The sequence below is a fragment of the Rattus norvegicus genome, chromosome 1, assembly GCF_036323735.1.
Source record: "Rattus norvegicus strain BN/NHsdMcwi chromosome 1, GRCr8, whole genome shotgun sequence".
Taxonomy (NCBI): domain Eukaryota; kingdom Metazoa; phylum Chordata; class Mammalia; order Rodentia; family Muridae; genus Rattus; species Rattus norvegicus.
Window position 1 is genome coordinate 121,852,440 of NC_086019.1, and position 12,641 is coordinate 121,865,080.

At 41.3% G+C, this 12,641-nt stretch overlaps 1 long non-coding RNA gene across 5 annotated transcripts in view; it reads right to left on the minus strand.

Moving 5' to 3' along the window:
- The window catches only part of LOC134483425 (uncharacterized), a 602,791-nt gene that overhangs the window by 335,018 nt on the left and 255,132 nt on the right, over nucleotides 1-12,641 (minus strand). The gene's annotated exons all lie outside the window — the stretch shown is intronic.

Sequence of the window (12,641 nt, forward strand, 5' to 3'; positions counted from 1 at the left end):
TATAAAGTACTTCAGAATTTACAGTATATTCTGATAAAGAATCACATCTAAATTTACGTATAATAATTTTAAAAAAAAGCCTATGAATTTGCTGAAAATTCATGAAAATTTTTCATTTTAAAACTATGCTTAGTGAATCATGACTTCTGTAATCCCTGAATTAATGCTGAATTGTTCACTTCCCTCCTTTAGCTGCATTTTAAGATTAACAGGAAAAAAATAGCCGAGACTTGTACTATCAGTAATAATTGAAAAGACAAGATTCAATCAACGGAATCCTGAATGTAACAAAAGGAAAAAAAATCAACATCCTGTGTTCCTACAACCACAGGAATTTAATGAAGTGGGTGTCACTTCTAGGCTTGGCTCTATAGGAGGTTGAAATCCAAAGGGAACTCTGGTCCTTGTAGTTTCACCATATTTTCTCTTGCCAGAGACCAGGGCCTGAAGGAGAGGAACAACACTCTGCAGTGCTTTTATGTCTCATTTCCTTTAGACAGTATACTTACTGGATTAGTTCATTGCAATAGGATACATATTGTTGTTGAGGGTATTGAAAGGAAAAGGACTTTAATGTGGTTTTATGCCAGTCGGTATTGTCTAGTCAGCATCTCTTACGAATTGCTGTGGTTCTAAATCCACTCATCAGAATAGTTTAGGAATGAGATTTAAAAATAATTTTTAACAAGGAAACATACCATCCATTCTAATGCATGCTTTCAATTACTTCATCGGGAAGAAATTAAATCGCTGATTGTTTCTTCGCCCAGTCTTGATAAGCGGTTTTGTCTTACCTTAAATTTTTATGCTAAATATGGTTTTTGTTTGACACAAACTTGTGTATCCTCTCTCTTTCCTGCTCCCTGTCCCCCTTTCCCTCTCCGCTCTTTCTCTCTTCTCTCCCCTTTCCCCTCTCCCTCTTATTCCCCCTTTTATACATAATGAGAGAAGGATTGGATCTGGGAGAGAGGAGAGATATTGGGGACAGCCGGGTGGAATTTGTCAATGGAAATGAGATGTAAACAATGAGAGAAGAATAAACAGAAAAATAATGATAGAAAATCTTAAATTTAAGACAAAAATTGAATATAACTAACACTGAAGATGAAGGATTAAAATTTTGGCTTAAGGACACATTTTATGTAGATATATATGAAAGGAAAAACACACATTAGAAATAGAATTATGGGCCCTGGAGAAATGGCTCAGAGGACTGATTGCTCTTCTAGAGGTCCTGAGTTGAGTTCAAATCCCAGTAACCGCCTGGCGGCTCACAATTTGCCATGGGACCAATTATCCTCTCTCGTGAGTATGAAGACAACTACAATGTATTCATGTATAATAAATAAGTAAATAAATACTTAAATAAATAAAAAATAAATAAATTTTTAAAATGAATAGACATGTTTATTCTATTAAATGCTGACCTAAGCTGTTGGTATAAATTACAAAGCAGAGTTTAACATCAACAAGGAAATAGACTTATTTAAGTGATGGCTTACTGTGTTACACCCATGGTGCAGAACCTTAAAAGACATTTTGTAAATACATAAGGGTCTTAATTATGAGTTCTAAATCAATGTCACCAATGGTCCCTGTCACAGCATGTCATAACGAAAGTCCTCTGACTAAGGATTCAGGATTTTTATTGTGGCTGTAGCAAATTTTGGGAATTTACATAATGGTCAGCAGGTTAATATTTTAACAACAGCATATCTGGAATACTCTGCAGGACCTGCACACAGGGAAAAAACTACCCAATGAACAGGATGGCTAAGGTATGTATTCTCTGCAGGATGTCTTAAGATATCTATATCTATATCTATATCTCTATATATCTATATATCTATATATCTATATAACTATATATCTATATATCTATATATCTATATATCTATATATCTATATATCTATATATCTATATATCTATATCTATATCTATATCTATATCTATATCTATCTATCTATATCTATCTATCTATCTATCTATCCATCCATCCATCCATCCATCCATCCATCTATCTATCTATCTATCTATCTATATATATATATATATATATATATATATATATAAATCTTGAGTCTGCTATTTTACCCTGACTGGCTACCTATTGCTAACGGGGCTGAATTTTGGATGTTTGCTCAGCTGGAGTTTGTGATTTTATTCCTAGAGTTATAATTTAGTACCTTACGTCTCATAAAATGAGGTTTCTTCAAAAACAGATTTGATTGGGTTTTACAACAGGTTGATGATTTTGATTAGAATCATTCTAAGAGTGATTAAAGAGTAGTTGATTCAAGGAGGAAGAATTCTATTCCACATGCAGAACAAACCTAGGGTGAAATGGGACAATCCTCATGCTGACTTCTGAGTATCACCTACATGCAGAAGCAAACAGGAATGGCCTGCTGACTCAACTGATTCTGATCATTCAGAACAAACTCCCTCACCACCACCCCCAACCCTGTTTCAGAGATATTTGCTCAGCCCTATTGACAAAAATAGGACATTTCCTGGATCAATCCATAAATGGTAATTAACATTACTGAAGGAGGTATCTGCCATTACTGGTGCTAGAAATAAAGCCCCTTCCATTGTGGCTGAAGAAAGCAAATGTGGCAATACATAATGGTCTAACATATTAGTTTCACTTTTTTTTATAATTTCACTTTTAAATCTGTGTTTTCCATGTGTTCATGGCAAACATTTTTCTCCATCCATTTCTAAAGTCAGTCAGCATCACAGGATTTTTCACGGATTTTGAATTTTCATTTACCTATTATGTTAATTTGCATATACTCTGGTATGCTACCTAACAGTGTCCTGCATTATTATTCTTGTGTCTCTGAGGAGAACATGCTTCAGATGGCTCCTGTACAAATCAGGTTTAAGATTTGGCTTGAGATGACTGTTAAATACTTTAAAAAACATCACTGTCATTTCATGTTCTCGGGTACCTCCGCATTGTACTGTAGGGAGCCGTATTGGATTTGGACCTGGCCACTTTGTGACTGTATAGCTCAAGGTGGCTATGTCACTCTGGGTTGTATGGCCACAGATGCTCACCCCTAAGATGGCTGCTGTAAGATTGTGAGATTGTTGGACAAAAGCCTCTCCCAGGAATATTCCGGGAGCAATCACAGGATGTTTCATCCTGAGCAAACACAGGATGTCCCTGAGCAGATTCCTGAGAAAGGCTTGTCCTTTTCAAAGAATATGTTCCCGGAAGACTGTTGACTCTTAGTTTAAGGATGATATCTTGCAGTTTAATGATTCAGCTTATATCCTTGAGCACTTCTCAGTACTACCCTACCCTAAGCTTCAGTTCCCGCTTCAATTTCTGCTTCAGAGCTTTAAATGCTGTACATTCCTCTCAATAAACGAGACCTTGACAACAGAACCTTGCTTGGTCTCTTTCTTTCCTCCCCACCCCCTTGACCCTCAGGTAGCGCCTCTTCGGGACCCTGAATAACTGCACCTGCTGGACAGGTCATTGTACTAAGAACTTTTGTAGCTGTTTTCCATCAATCTTTCAGTTCTGTCAAAAGCTATGTGGCCCTGTAAGCACAGAGGTAATCTCTACTTCAAGCATCACTTAACTTGTGGCTTCAAGGGTAAGAATGAAATCTGTGTCTGATATCTAGAGGAATATAGAGAGTTTTCCCCTGAAAATATATTTTAATAGCAAATTAATTTGCTGTAGGCTCGTTGATTTACCTATAACATTTTAACTTCCCCTATCAAGAATCTGTACATCCCACCAAGGCCGGATTCTGAAGTGATGGGGAATGTCAGAGCCAGGAGATGGGAAATATGTGGTTGGGGAGGAGAACACCCTAATAGAAGAAGGAGAGGGAATGTGATAGGGGGATTATGGATGGAAAACAGGGAAAGGGAATCACGTTTGTAATGTAAATAAAAAATGTCCAATTACAAAAATCTTCCAATGAAGCTTAGAGCTTTATAATTTCTTATCCCTGACTTATGAACTAGATTTTCTTAAATTCATTGGCCAAGTTTTATTCATTATGTGGCTGGCCTCTTTTATGATGATTAAAGGACAAAAACTGAAAGAATAAAAAATGCAGCTAAGAAGTCTGAAGTTTAAAGAAGCCCTAAATACCTCAAATTCCAGACCCTGCCCTCTACCTGTACTAGCTGACCATAAAGTTAGATTAAAATCTTAAAGAACAATCTTGAGAAACAGGGAGTTTTCTCCTTGTGATTTTTCACTGGTATTCTTGTGATTTTCCAATGACACCACCCCTGTCCCCTTGGGTTGTGGTTTCTCCCTTAATACCCTTTCTCCCAGACTCTCTGGGTCGAACTCCACTGCCCCTGCGTGGGGTATGAGTCTCGACCCCAGTGCACTGGTTTCTATCAATAAACCTCATGTTTATTACAGAAAGGACGGTCTCATGTGAGTTCTTGGGGGGGGTCGCATCATCCCGAGACTTAAGTGAGGGTCTACCCGCTCCGGTGGTCTTTCATTTGGGGGCTCCTCTGGGATCTCGCAACCACCCACAACTCCAAAAACCTTCTTGCAGATAAGGGGGATCCTCAATTGTGTCTGAGTGTGTGGCCACTGTCTGTGTCTTTCTCTGTTCTGGTTCTGGTTAGTTTCGGTTTGAAATAAGGGAGTGGATGTGGAATCCCACTCCATGCAGCCACCTCTGTGCTCCGTGAGGACCCTCTGGCCGAGGAAGGGGGGACGCCGCGGGCATGAAAACTGCAGCCCTGGAAGACGTTCCACAGATGGAGAGCAGACGGGAGGACAAGACTGTGGGCAGTCAGGAAGACCTGACTTTTTTTTTTTTTTTTTTTTTTTTTTTGGAGCAAAGGAGATGGAGTGCTCCTTTTACCTAGGCGGGAGTGGATGAGGAATCCGCTCCATCAGAGGTCGCGTTCAGCTGCCTATTTAAGTCTAGACTTGGACAAGTATGCTTGGACGTGTTAGTGTCTGTTGCCTGTATTCTGTTTCTGTTTGGTGTTCTTTTTCTTTGCCATGGGGCAGACTGTGACAACCCCTTTGTCTTTGACTGTGGACCATTGGACAGATGTTAGGGCAAGAGGACACTCTGGAATCCTGTTGGGAGGTGGAATCAGATGGTCCGTCTCATCCCAGAAGCAGCTAAGGTTAAGCTGCAGTTTGGGTAATGTACTGAAGGTACCAGGCATCTGTGGAAATTGGTTATAGGGTGCTTTGTATTGGTCTTGTTTGTCTGGTTTGTTTTCTGTGGTATTGTCAAGTGTCTTTTTGGCTTTTGTTTCGTTTTTGAATTTGGACTGACGACTGTGTTTGAAATCATGGCACTATTTGTTTTGTTCGTCAAAGAGTTTTACTTGGTCCTCTTGGTGCTTAACTTAAAAGTTAAAAATAATTTGCTTGAGAAAAATTGTCTTCTGCCAGGGATTTTTATCTTTCTCTCTTGAGCCTCCTCCCCAAGGAGAGATACCCCTCCCTTTGCTCTCCTTGTCCAGTCTAGCTGCTGTTAACAGTTGTGTATGAAGGACTCCAGGTTAGCGAGTAACCCTGTCTGAAGCAGGCATTAACAAGAACCTGAACATTTTATCTTAGATCCTGAAGAAAAATTCTCCCTGTTCCTTAAACATTCACAGCTTCTAAGGAAGGGACAGCACAGAGTAGGGAAGTGTGGGGCTGAGGGTGGCAATCGTGCATGCCTGTTAGCAAGAAAGCTGCAGGCTGCATATGGGCAGCAGTGCAGCTCAGGCCAAGTGAGCATAAGAGGAGTTTCAAGGTGATGAGGCCGGCCAGGGTTCACGCTTTGACAGCAAAAAGATAGTGTGGAGTTAGTGGTTGTTTTATGAGACTTTTGCCCCCCCAAAAAAATTCCAGTTGCTGTCTTTAGCAACTTCAACACTTCAACACTTTCTCACAGAAGGAGAGCATTCATTAAGAGAAGTTCTTTAAGGGAGCCTGCCTGATCTCCTGGCCTTATTCCAAGAGAGGAGTTGATCTCCAACATTAAGTTACCTTCCCTGTTGGTCATCATTGACATGGAGAGTGCCTTTGATCCTATCCCCTCAGCAGACAGTTCCTGCCCCTGTGGTCAAAATGCCCCAGGTTGGGGGGCAGAGAAGCCCATAAAATAGTTTCAAAAAAATCTACAACAAACTGTGAAGAACTTTGTTTTGCCAGTCAAAATTTAGAATTCAGACTTTGGCTGAGGCCAAGGTCAGGATTAATGTTTTCTTTTCCATGGGCCTTTAGCCCACTGAGACAGTTTGGTAAAGGGCTGCTACTGAGGTCCTGAAAGTCCCAGGTGAACCGATTGCAATTCTTTTGTCAGCCACTTGGCATCTAGCACCCAGGTCCTAACCATCTCTCCATCCTTTTGTTATTAGTTCTTACTAGAAGTCTAGTGTCATTTGGAGGCTGGTTCTCTTGAGAGGTAAAGCCACCAAGCTGACACTAAAGAGAGATACTTGAGGGAAAATCTAAGTCCAGAGAGACAGTCAATAACAGATCGGCTGCCTCTCTGCTCACCTTTCTGTTTCACAGACAAAGCTTGTGCTTCTTTTTACAATGGCCTTTTTGTCCAAAAAAGTCCTCCTGGTTTAGCTGTGTGAATAAATGCTATTTGTCCTCTTCAGTGGACCTCTATTCTCTAGATTCTCTTCTTGTTTTCTCACCATCCCACTTGAGACGCTTGTTAGTAACTGTTACAGGTCTTCTTTACCACCGAGGAAAGACAGAATCCTACTAGAGGCCAGAAAAAATGTTCCAGACATGGATGGAAGACCCTCACTCCTGACTGTTGACTTCAATAACCCTGAAGGTAGAGAGTGCTCTCGGTCTACCACCAGGCTCCAAAGCTGAGTCTCTGAGGGGCTGGAAAATGCCCCACCAATCTGGCTAAGGTAAGAAAAAGGGAAAGAGAAAAGAAGGTTAAAAGAGCAGGAAGCTAGGGAAGAAGAGGAAGCTAGAGAGCTAAAGAGAGATGAAAGACAAGAGACGAATATATACTGGCCACAGTAGTTAGGGAACCTAGGAAGACAGTACCTGGCAACAGAAGAGAATTCCTGGCTAAAGATCAGTGTGCCTAATGCAAAGAAAAAGGACACTGGGTCAGGGACTGCCCCAGGAAGAACAAGAGGGGCTTCTCCAGTGGCCCCGAAGGCAAGCCTCTTGGTCCTAGAATGCTGGCTATGCACAAAGATAGAAGGGAAGCCCGCCCAGTTGTTTTGTAAATACGGGGGGCTAACACTCTGTGCTCCTACGCCCAAATGGACTGGTGTCCAGCAAAATACCTTGGGTACAGGGGGCTACTGGCAACAAACAATACTTATGGACTGCCCGAAGAACAGTGGACCTTGGTGTGGGCCGGGTAACCCACTAGTTCATGGCCATCCCTGACTGCCCCTAACCCTTGCTCATGAGAAATTTGCTCTCCAAAATGGATTGTGTGGGCTGAAATGGCTGGGTGATGCCATGTGTATGCATATCTGCAGACTGTGTATGTGGAGCTTAAACCTGCCTCAGTGAACATGTACCTGATGTTGGGAGATGTGTGGCTTAGTGCCATTCTGCCTGGAACACATCACTCCTGCCAGCCGGGTACTAAAAATTATCACCCAATAATCCAGGACTTAAAACTGTGGTAGAGTGGCTGATGTTTTGCCTTTGAATAAAATGTCCCAGAGGATGGGACCACTGGTCAGCTGACATGGACTAGATTCTCCACTGGTTGGGAATCTGGTCACCTTGCTGTCCAATCCTGATCTGAAGCCACCACAGCATGAGTGTCAAGCACTGGCAGAAGCCCATGAGTGGAGGGAAGACATCTGCAACTGACCGATCAACCCCTGCTGAAAGCTGAAGCTACCTTGTCGACAGACCAGAACAGTTCTCTTCATGAAGGTCAGATATAAGTGGGTGCTGCCATGGTGAACAAATGTCATCTGGGATGGCTGAACCTCTAGCCCCCAGCACATCATCACCGAAGATGCCTTTGCCATCTCTTGGATGCCCTGATGAAGCCAGCAACTGTGAGTATTATTCATTGCCCAGGACAACAGGAGGGAAGAGATTCAGTGGCATGGGCCAGTAACAAAGCAGATCAAGTGGCTTGAGAAATGGCTATGCAGGAGCCTATCCAGGTTGCAGGCCTACAAAAAACAGCCCCTGGGAACTGGGATCAGACTAAGGGATGACCTCACTTAGAATGTACAACAGAAGAAAAGGCCCAGATTGCTTAAAAGAAAAAAAGACAATGGTACACTTGAGGGAAAACTATATTCCTCAGAGAACAAACAAAAGACTCACTTTGCCAAATACACAAATGGACTCATTTAGGAGATAAGAAGTTTGTCCAAGTAGTTAAGGTATATGTAATAGACTTTAAGATTTTAGCCAGAGAGGCAGTAAAAAAAAAAGTATAAGGTATGGCAGTAAGTGAATGCTTAGCAAGCAAATAAGGCAAAGAGACATAGAGAATTTAGTGGAAAGTCAAAGTGAACTTCACTGAGATAAAACCAGGAAAATATGATCACAAGTATCTCCTAGTGCTTGTAGATACCTTTTCAGGAATAGATAGAAACTTTCCTCACCAAGCAAGAGATGACCTCAGTAGTCATCCAGAAGATACTGGAAGAAATCTTCCCCAAGTCTGTAGTGCCCGAGGTAATCTGGTCAGACAACGGCCCTACTTTTTTTGCCAAGGTATGCAGGGTGTGGCCAAGTATTTAGACATCAATTAGAAATTACGTTGTATTTACAGACCTCAAAGTTCAGGACAGGTAGAGTAAATAAATAAAACTCTAAAAGAGACCCTGACCAAATTGACCGTGGAGACTGGCACAGACTAGGTGGCACTCCTTCCCCCTTGCTCTCTTAAGAGCAAGAAATACACCTTCCAGATTTAGCCTTACCTACTTTGAGATCTTATATGGGGCCTCAGCTCCTCTGGCAGTATTAGATGGTGTTACTGAACCAACATGTCATAGTAATAATGATTTGTATGCCAGGCTAAAAACCTACAGGTAATACAGAAAGAAGTCTAGTCACAGCTGACAGCAGCTTATTCCCCGGGGACCCCCGAGGCATCCTATCAGTTCCATTTCGGAGACTTCAGCTACATACAATGACACGGAGCCCAGACACTCGAGCCTCACTGGAAAGGACCATACCTGGTGCTGCTGACAACCCTGACAGCCATCAAGTCTCAGCCCTCACCAGCTCCGTACTAGCTGTTGGGGCTAAGAGCTGGGACTGAGAGGGACACTCAGATCTTCAAAAAGCTCCCTAGACTTGCACATCAGATAATTGGATACATCAGAGACATGATTGGGAGGTTGTTATAATGCTCACTTGAGGAGTGTGCTTTAGAAACAAGAATTTCATGTTTTCCCTGGGTTCCATCAGGATAGGTGTGGGGATAGGCTTGATTTTTATTGCAAATGATGTAACATTGCGTATGTTAGTACTCCTAACACTTCTTGGGACTATGCCTCAGGGATCACAACCTTATAAGTTTAGAAGTTCTAAAAGAGAGTCATGACCTTTGTGTGTAGGTTCAGATAGTGTCCGGATTGGAATCATGATACTAAAGAGTTTAGGTACTGCAAGGTCAGCTACAAGGACATCTGCTGTTGCCCTGCAATGCAAGGCTTATAGAGAATTCAGAACTGCCATTACTCAGATATAAAAAGACTGAAAAAGGCTTTTTAGCTGACCTCCAAGAATACCTAACCTCCCTCTCAGAGGTAGTCCTTCAGAATAGGAGAAGCTTTGACCTGATATTCCTTAAAGAAGGAGTCTGTGTTCTACACTGAAAGAAGAATGTTGCTTCTATGTAGACCATTCAGGAGTAATTAAAGACTCCATGAATAAACTTAGAGACAAGTTAGACAAAAGACAGAGAGACAGGGAAGCACATCAGGGATGGTTCAAGAGCTGGTTTAGTAGATCTCCTTGGATGACTACTCTGATCTCTTCCCTTATGGGACCCTTCTTAGTTTTGCTTCTGCTTCTGATTATAGGTCCATGTGTGTTAAAGAAACTAGTTACCTTCATTAGAGAAAGCGTGAGTACTGTTAGGATTTTGATGTTTTGACAACAGTATCATGCTTTTGGAGGACAAGAAAGCCAATATTATAAAGATACTAAAATTTAGTTCTATGATTAGAAGTAGCCACTAGAAGAAGTGGGGAATGAAAGAATAAAAATGCAGCTAAGAAGTCTGAAGTTTAAAAAAGCCCTAAATACCTCAAATTCCAGACCCTGCCCTCTACCTGTACTAGCTGACCAAAAAGTTAGATTAAAATCTTAAAGAACAATCTTGAGAAACAGAGTTTTCTTCTTGTGATTGTTCACTTGTATCTTGTGATTTTCCAATGACACCACCCTTGCCCCCTTGGGTTGTGGTTTCTCCCTTTAAATACCCTTTCTCCCAGATTCTCACGGTCGAACTCCACTGCCCCTGCATGGGATATGAGTCTCGACCCCAGTGCACTGGTTTCTATCAATAAACCTCATGTTTATTGCAGAAAGGACGGTCTTGTGTGAGTTCTTGGGGAGTTGCATCATCCCGAGACTTGAGTGAGGGTCTCCCTGCTCCGGGGGTGTTTCAAAACTCTGTGTATTTACACACACACACACACACACACACACACACACACACACACACACCTACACAGAGAGATATTGCTTAATGTCTTCCTCTTAAATATGTCTCAAAGGTTTTAGGTGCCTTATTTCCTCTGGTTTCTTTCTGTGTACTAATCCTTACATTGTTCCCTGTATCTCTAATTCCCATGTCTTTACCCTAATATCCTTGTTTTATTCAAATAAAAGTCTCTTCCTCTTATGACCCATAATTGACCATTCAAATGATAGTTTTATTTATTCAACATTATTAATCAGCAATATGCATATTCAAACCATATGAAGAGTTTTATCTTCACTAACAAGTATACCCAAGATCAATGAAATAAATGACCTTTCTATCAATAAACCTCATGTTTATTTCAGAAAGGACGGTCTCATGTGAGTTCTTGGGGAGTCGCATCATCCCGAGACTTGAGTGAGGGTCTCCCTGCTCAGGGGTGTTTCAAAACTCTGTGTATTTACACACACACACACACACACACACACACACACACACACACACACACACACACACCTACACAGAGAGATATTGCTTAATGTCTTCCTCTTAAATATGTCTCAAAGGTTTTAGGTGCCTTATTTCCTCTGGTTTCTTTCTGTGTACTAATCCTTACATTGTTCCCTGTATCTCTAATTCCCATGTCTTTACCCTAATATCCTTGTTTTATTCAAATAAAAGTCTCTTCCTCTTATGACCCATAATTGACCATTCAAATGATAGTTTTATTTATTCAACATTATTAATCAGCAATATGCATATTCAAACCATATGAAGAGAGTTTTATCTTCACTAACAAGTATACCCAAGATCAATGAAATAAATGACCTTTCTATCAATAAACCTCATGTTTATTTCAGAAATGACGGTCTCATGTGAGTTCTTGGGGAGTCGCATCATCCCGAGACTTGAGTGAGGGTCTCCCTGCTCAGGGGTGTTTCAAAACTCTGTGTATTTACACACACACACACACACACACACACACACACACACACACACACCTACACAGAGAGATATTGCTTAATGTCTTCCTCTTAAATATGTCTCAAAGGTTTTAGGTGCCTTATTTCCTCTGGTTTCTTTCTGTGTACTAATCCTTACATTGTTCCCTGTATCTCTAATTCCCATGTCTTTACCCTAATATCCTTGTTTTATTCAAATAAAAGTCTCTTCCTCTTATGACCCATAATTGACCATTCAAATGATAGTTTTATTTATTCAACATTATTAATCAGCAATATGCATATTCAAACCATATGAAGAGTTTTATCTTCACTAACAAGTATACCCAAGATCAATGAAATAAATGACCTTTCTATCAATAAACCTCATGTTTATTTCAGAAAGGACGGTCTCATGTGAGTTCTTGGGGAGTCGCATCATCCCGAGACTTGAGTGAGGGTCTCCCTGCTCAGGGGTGTTTCAAAACTCTGTGTATTTACACACACACACACACACACACACACACACACACACACACACACACACACACCTACACAGAGAGATATTGCTTAATGTCTAAAAAGGTGAGGAGTGATAAGAATCCTTATCAACTGCTAGTGGAAATATACAGTTGTTTTTGCTTTTAGAAATCAGTGCAAGTTTGCCTTTGAAACCTTGAGAATATTATACTTCAGATTCAAAAAAAAGTCTATATCCTAGTATAGAGGCACTTACTTCCCATTCAATGCTGCTATATGTCGGTACCTGCACCGACATGGTACCAAGAATCTGGCGAAAGTCTGTAGGATTAAAGAAACACACACACACACACACACACACACACACACACACACACACACAGAAACACACACACACACAGGTTATTCATGTCAAGCCAGGAGAAGAAGAGAGAGGGGGGGGAGAGGGAGAGGGAGAGGGAGAGGGAGAGGGAGAGGGAGAGGGAGAGGAGAGGGAGAGGAGAGGGAGAGGGAGAGGGAGAGGGAGGAAGTGCTGAAGAGTCTCCTGTGGCTTTATTCATCACTTATATACCCAAGTTCCCCAGGTAGAAA